At 34.2% G+C, this 7,602-nt stretch overlaps 1 long non-coding RNA gene across 3 annotated transcripts in view; it reads right to left on the bottom strand.

Moving 5' to 3' along the window:
* Positions 1-443: 443 nt before the first annotated feature.
* LOC129532966 (uncharacterized) overlaps positions 444-7,602 on the bottom strand; it is a 48,807-nt gene continuing 41,648 nt past the window's right edge. For 2 of the 3 annotated variants that reach the window (XR_010133209.1, XR_010133210.1), the window contains 2 exons: positions 1,666-1,761; positions 539-613 (listed from right to left, as the gene is read on the bottom strand). This is a non-coding gene — a long non-coding RNA (uncharacterized lncRNA). Of the gene's footprint in view, positions 614-1,665; positions 1,762-7,602 lie in introns of all 3 variants that reach the window. The other variant, XR_008678949.2, reaches the window with a different exon arrangement.

The following is a 7,602-nucleotide window of genomic DNA, read 5'->3' as shown; positions in this document are numbered from 1 at the left end:
GGATAAATACCATCTTAATACTATTTTATCACTTATAGTCATTCTAGCTGACCTTTGTACAGGAATGAAGACAGAGTTGAATAGTAGCATCTATAGTGCCATATTCAGCTTTTCCATTTTTTTTTTAAAGACAGAGTCTGGCTCTGTCACCCAGGCAGACCTCAGCCTCCACTTCCAGAGTTCAAGCAATTCTGGTGTCTCAGCCTCCTAAGTAGGTGGGCTTACAGGCACCCACCAAAACTCCCAGTAATTTTTTGAAATTTTAGTAGAGACAGGGTTCGCTATGTTGTCTGGGCTGCTCTCGAACTCCCAGCCTCAGGAGATCCACCCACCTCGGCCTCCTAAACTTTTGGGATTACAGGCGTGAACCACCATGCCTGGCTCACATTCAGCTTTTTCAACTAAAAGAAAATTCTTTTGCAAGAATATAATCGGTAACGCAATTGATGAGTCTGGCTTTTATTCTCACCCAGAGTGAGCATTATCTAACATCTTCATGGAGAGTGAAGAAAATTAAATTATAGTCAACATTTTTTGAGGCGATTTTTGTGATTTTGGATGAGCAAAGTTGATTGAGCAAGCATTCTGTGATCCCCGGTTTTTGCCCTAAAGCCTGGAAGAGATCAGAAATGTTTTTTAAAAAATCAATAATACATATTTTTAATTAATATTATATATTATTATTTTGTTTATTATATTATAATAATAAATATCTTAATTTATTATCAATTGGGTTAGCTAAAATGAAAGCCACACTGTTTTAGGCATGCCTCTGTGTAAAAGTTGTAATGGAAAATTCTAATTTATTAGAAATATAATTGAGAAAGTGGGACTATATTCATTGTGATATAATTAACTATGGATATTTCGTTAAGTTCTCCTACAACAAGTTGAGGACGAAGTAAAGTACAATTTTTGTACACCAATTTTTAAACTAGACATTAAAATGGCTGTCTACTCACGTCACTGTACTTAACTAACAAACAAGTCTATAAATCAGATGCCGATATTCCCATTTAACAGATCAGAAACTGAGGTAAAAATATCTCTGGTAACTGGTTCAAAACCAGCCAGATGACAAATTGTAACATAGGTATTACAATACTGGCTTATCTGATTTCAAAGCTCATCTTCCCTTCAGTTCTTTTCATATCTTTAAAATAACTGCGTTCATAAAAACACACTATTTATAGTGTGTACTTGCAATAGTTTCATAAACAAGGAAAACATGTGGTTTAGGAGCAAATATTTCTTCATCGGTTACTATTTCTCCATTCTAAGATCTTATCTGAAGGAATCTTTTAAATTAGTCTAGATTTGTTTTTATAGTTCTCAATTATTCCATCATTCTCTCCCTCAAGGTGAAGTCTTACTGCTACCTCTTAATTTTAGCAACGTATTTTTACTACCTTGTTATTTCCCACAGCAGCTAGCATTGTTTCTTATTGTGAGTAGCCTCTCTGTTAATCATAGTTGGTTTTCTACCATTGCAAAACAAACCGACTCAAAACATTGGATTAAAATCATTTATTATTTCTTAAGATTCTGTGGTTACACCAGGCAGTTTTTGCTTTGTTTTGTTTTGTTTTTACCAACACCTCCTTGTCTCATTCATGGAGTTGCAGTCTACTGTGACTCAGCAGAAAATGGATGGTTTATGATCACCTGACTCCCATATATCTGGAGTTGTGCTGCTGGCAATTGGCAGGTCCTCCCTCTTTCAAGTTGGTCTCTCATCAGTTAGCAGTGTGGCTTGGCTTCCTTAAAGGAGAGAAAAAGCATGAACAACAAGGACTCTTGGGGCTATTCTCTAGAATTCACATAATGTTTAATTTGCCTATTCCTATTGGTCAAACAAGTCACAGGACCAGCCTGGATTCAAGATTTGGGGAAATAGTCTCCACCTTTTGATAGAAGGACTGTAAAATATTGTATCCATATTTTCAATCTCCCATAATCATGCATATTTATGTTAGTATTACTAGAAAAAGTACTAGTATTAGTATTAAGAGATACAGAATCGTGTAGAACTAATATCTCCAACTCGAGGGTATGATGGGCCTGGGTTCAAACCCCAGCACTACTACTTATATCTGTGTAAACTTGGGAAAGTTAATAAATCTTTCTGCATCTCAGTTTTCTTATATCTAAAATAAGGATGATTTAATAGTATCTACCAATAAGGATATTAAGAGGATAAAATTGTTTTATATCATAAAGTGCTTAGAACAGTACCGGGCTTGTAGTAAGCACTACATAAGCGTTTAAATTTTCCATACTCTGTAATCTTAGAATTAGTTAATTAATACACTAATGAAGTACTTTGAAGCAATTAACTACTTACTGCATATTTGATGCTTAAATCTAGATAGTGTCAAGGTTTATCATTGTTTCAGATTAAAGTCCATATTGGGAACAGACATAATACCACCTCACTTTTCCTCACCTGCCTTCCTTGCAAGTTAACCTTCTCAAATATTCTTTCTCTCTCTCCATTCCATAGTCATTCTAAATATAATCAGTTGCATGTCTTAAAACTATCTTCTTCCATTTAGCCCTTTGCCAATGCCTTGGTTGAGACTTTCAGATCCTCATAATAAAGTATTACAGTGACCTCCCTATAAATGTGACAGCTTGCTTTTTGTCTTTGTTAAAATTATCTCAAATACAAAACTTGAGACAAGGATATGGGTACTGACAGACAACCTATTTGGGAAGTGATCACAGGCAGCAGTATTTAGGGAATGAGTTGCTGGTGTGGGAACCAGGCTCGAATCCACTGGGAGTGTTGACAAATGTGAAGACTCATCACATGCAGAATGGGAGGGGTGCATTTATCAGTCAACTTTCATCCTTCACAGATGAGGACCTAAACCTGGGAGGCTTAAAACACCCCTCTCTACCTCCCTGCTATGACTTCCGGGCTGTGCTTATGGAGAAACTACAGGAATAAAAAGTTCCTTGAGCAAATTATAAATTATACAGCTTGCAACTGAGGTAAGACAGTGGGAAAATTTGGTGAATGTGAGCTCACAAGATGTGACTGAAATCACAAGTGGATTGAAGGGATATAATGCAGTCAACAGAGGCATCTGCTGTGTCCACATATAACTTCCACCCAGTTACCAGAATAAACCTTCTCTCTTAATCCATTTAGGCTGCTATAACAAAATACCATAGAGTGGGTAATTTATAAACAATAGAAATTTACTTCTCCCACTTCTGGAGGCTGAGATGTTCTAGATAAAGGCTCCAGCAGATTTGCCGTCTGGTGAGGACCCACTTCCTGATTTTTAGAGGGTTGCCTTTTTGCTGTGTTTTCACGTGACAGAAGTAACAATGGAGCTCACTGAGGAGGGTGGAGGGTGCTTGTTATAAGGGACTAATAATCTCTTAATGACCCCACTTATAAATTTGTTTCAATGCATGAATTTTCATGGAGATGTAAGTGGTCTATAAGCATCTGCTATGACCTAAATCTGACCTCGTCAAATTCCATCCCCCAAAGACGTCCACAAATTAATCTCCAGGAACCAGTGAATATGTTATCTTACATGTCAAAAGAGACTGTGCAGATGTAATTAAGGTTATGGATTGTAAAAGGGGGGATTATCCTGGATTTTCTGGATGGGCTCAGTGTAATTCGACGGGTGGTTAAAAACAAACAAAAAAAGTTTGTCTAGATGTGAGCAGAACAGACTTGGTAGAAGATAAGCAGCAAAAAGTGAAGTCAGAGAGATTCCAAGTGTGAGAAGGATTTGATGAGCCATTGCTTGTTCTGAAGTGAGAGGGTCACATATAAGGAACAGAAAGAAACCTCTAGGAGCTAGAGGCCACCCCTAGCTGACAGCCATCAAAGAATAGGGACCTCAGTTCTACAGTTATAAAAAGATGGATTCTTTGAACAAGCTGAATGAACTGGAAAGCAGATTCACCCCAAAGCCTCCAGAGAAGAGCCCAGCCAATAAATACTTAGACTTTAGCCTTGTAACTCTTGGGTCATATAAACCAATTGAGCCGAATGGGACTTTTTGACCTGTAAAACTGTGAAATAATTAATTTGTATTGTTTTAAACCACTAAATTTGTGGTACTTAGTTGTGGCAGCAATAGACAACTAAAATAACATGCAGAACATGTCAATAATTTTCCACCACTTTTGCTGGATAATGACCAATGAATTCATTTGCAGAACATTTGATGTCAACCCAGCCTAGACTTCCAATGTCAGCTCCTGCAAAACCCCCTGAGAGATCTAGCTGAAACAATACCAGAAATACTTTCATGATTTCTACCCATCCATGCACACCATTTCATCATGCTTTTTAAAATATGCATCAACATTTTGAACACTATTCTCTTTGTCCTAAATTACCATGTCACTTTCCTATTCAAATTGTGAAAGAATTCTCACCTAAACAAAGAAGAAAAGAAAACTCTTTTAGGCTCAAAAAGCAAATAATGTAGAGCAAAACAAAATAGAGCTAAAATAAAATATGAGGAAATGTAAATGTACTTAGGAAGTTCTGAATCATAATGAGATAAGGCAGGCAAAGGAGGAAAAGAACAGATCTTGAATGATCCTGGATGCTATTGTAAGGGGCTTATTCTTGTAATCTATCATTTGAGAGAATCCATTGATGGATATTTTGTAGAGGAGTTGCATAATGAGATTGGAGGCTTTTTAGAATAGTGCTCTGAAACAGTATGAAAGAGACAATTGAAAAAGTCATAATGAAAGTATACCATGCCATTAATAGGAAAGATACAAATTAGAAAGGATGTGTAACATAAGCATTGGTGGAGACAATAATACCTAAGAAATATTTGGCTTAGTGTATTCAGCAATAAAAAATTAATGAATTAATGTTACACACAACCTGAATGAATCTGAAAAATATTATGTCGAACAAAATAAGTCACATACAAAAGAATATGCACAATATGGTTTTCTGTATTAAAGTTCTAGAAAAAGTAAATCTAAATTGTGGTGATAAAACTCAGCTCAACGGTTGCCTTGGGAGGATGACTCTGACTCTAAGAAGTTATGTGTAAACTTTTTGGGATTTAAAAAATATTTTATAGCTTGATTAAGGTGGTGTTTCTATAGGTAGATACATTTGTCAAAACTCAACAAACATACATTAAAATATATGCATTTTATTTTTGAAAATTATAACTGAATAAAGTCTATTAAAACATTTAGAGGCAAAATTAGCAAAAATATAGATTTGAGGGGTAAGGGGAGGAGATATTCAAGTAATAAAGGCAATAACTTCAGACTTTCAACATGGGCATAAGGACACGGGAATGTCATGAGTTGAGTGAGGGAATCCATAGGGTGAAGTAGGATAGAGGGACATGATAATGATGAGTTCAATTTGCAATGTAAGTCTGCAGTGTGCATGAAATCTCCACATAGAGGTGTTTGTATTTTTGAGATTGAAGTCGAGAACAAAACATGAAAACTTGTATTTCTGTCATCATTTTTGGTATTGTCCATGTGCTTTATTTAATTATTTATAATTTAACTAGTCATGGCAGATATCCAGGAAAACCATTCATGTTTATGTATTGATTAATTCTGTGACTTGCTTCATTAGCAAACTCTCTAAGTTCTCATCGTTTCTAAATCATTCTCATTGTTTCTAAATCATTTCCATGGGTTTTCTATGTAGACAATCATAATATCTGCAAATAAGCAAGGAAATGAAATTACTTTCTCTTCCTCAGCTTTTAGATCTTATTGGTATCCCCATCCTTTCCATACTGAAGACACTTTCAGCACAATGATAGAGAATAGAAGCCAAATGCCTTGATATAGCTGTGAAATAAGATTTTCCTTGCAATTCATTGAATTCTAGAACAGGGAAAGAACCAATTAGCATGGTGTAATCTTCAGTGGCATGTGTTTTAGAGTTGCACAGAAATTGATTTATGTCTTAATAATGTTATTTTAATAGTGATATGATCTTGGACAAGTGGTTTAACATCCATGAGGCAAAATTCCCATAACAGTAAATTTAAAAAAAGAATAATAATACTTTTCATGTGCATTTCTGTGAAGATTAAGTGTAATGCAATACCAGATGTGGTAAGTTGTTTGAAATAAGATCATAATATCCACAAATATTCTTTTCTAATATCCATGGCTTTTTACAATGGCTTTGCAGCAACTTTGATGAAGGGCTAGTTTATTTTTTATCTGAATTTAGATGGCCTTATGACTTGATTTGATGAATAGAATGCAGTACAAGTCAATACCTAAAATCTCAGACTCAAAATGTTGTAGAAACCAAGAAACTCTTATTTTAGATCCTATGAATCTCTGTTGTCAATATCTCGTGTTCAGTATGTAGTTGGGCAGTTTTTTTGTCAGCCAAAATGAAAATCTTCTCTTCTAACAATTAAGTCTATTCATATTTATTTCTATGACTGTTATTATTGGTCTCAGCTGTCAGATTTATAATTGCTATTTGTATTATATTTGATATATTTTATTGACTATGAATAATTTTTTTCTTTTTTTTAAATTTGGTTGATATTTAGAAATATCAGTAGTTTTGATCCTATGATTATCTTTATACCTTTACTTGTTTAAAAGCCTTTAATCTCTCTCTCTTTTTTTTTTACATTTTACTCTGCTACTTCTTATGGCATCTTTTGGTTCCCACCTATTGATTTTCATTATTCAGTGAATATATATTTCTTATTCCCATCTCCCCTTTTCTACCATTCTTTACATTCATTATTTTGACTCTGTCAGAATACATTTTGATTTATATATGTATACATACTGAAGTACGCATATGTATGTTTGTATATGTATATGTGTATATCTACAATAATTTTTTGGCCCTTGCCTTTACAATGAAATGTTCATCAATAGTGCTTTTGCCAGTGTTTATTTAGTCATCTCTTGGTTGGTTAGATGAAGCACATTTTTTAACACAGGAATTAATATGCTCCCAGGGGCCAAATCTGGCATACATCCTGTTAAATTATGGTCCATGAAATTTGTATTTCACAATTTTAAACAGTTGTAGAAAAACTAAAGAAGAAGAAAATATGACAGAAACACATAGAACCAACAAAGCTTAAAATATTCATTATGTGACTCCTTAGCAAAAACTTTTCTGACCACTCTAGTCAATTGCTTGAGAACAGCTAGTGAGTATAGTATTCCCTGGGCTATGCACTATTTAAAACAATATTTAAATAGCTTTGATACTTGATGGACAATTTAATAGTAAACATCCTTTTTCACTCGTTTTTTAATTAAATTTCTTTAAAAACTGATGCTCCATTAAAGGCTTGCTTTTTATATTGTTTTGATAAATCTGATGCCAGTCTAATTGTATTGTCTTGTTATTTAATTGGTAATTTCATTTGGAAGTTGTGGTGGTTAATTTTATATGCCAACTTGGCTTGTCCACAGTACCCAGATATTTGTTCATACACGTCTGAATATTGCTGTGAAGGTATTTTTTAAATGAGATTAATATTTTTTTTATAAACTATGGTCTAATTTTTATTTTTTTTTAATTTTTTTATTATACTTTAAGTTTTAGGGTACATGTGCACATTGTGCAGGTTAGTTACA

The sequence above is a fragment of the Gorilla gorilla genome, chromosome 3, assembly GCF_029281585.2.
Source record: "Gorilla gorilla gorilla isolate KB3781 chromosome 3, NHGRI_mGorGor1-v2.1_pri, whole genome shotgun sequence".
NCBI lineage: Eukaryota > Metazoa > Chordata > Mammalia > Primates > Hominidae > Gorilla > Gorilla gorilla.
This window is presented reverse-complemented; position numbering and strand designations above follow the sequence as displayed.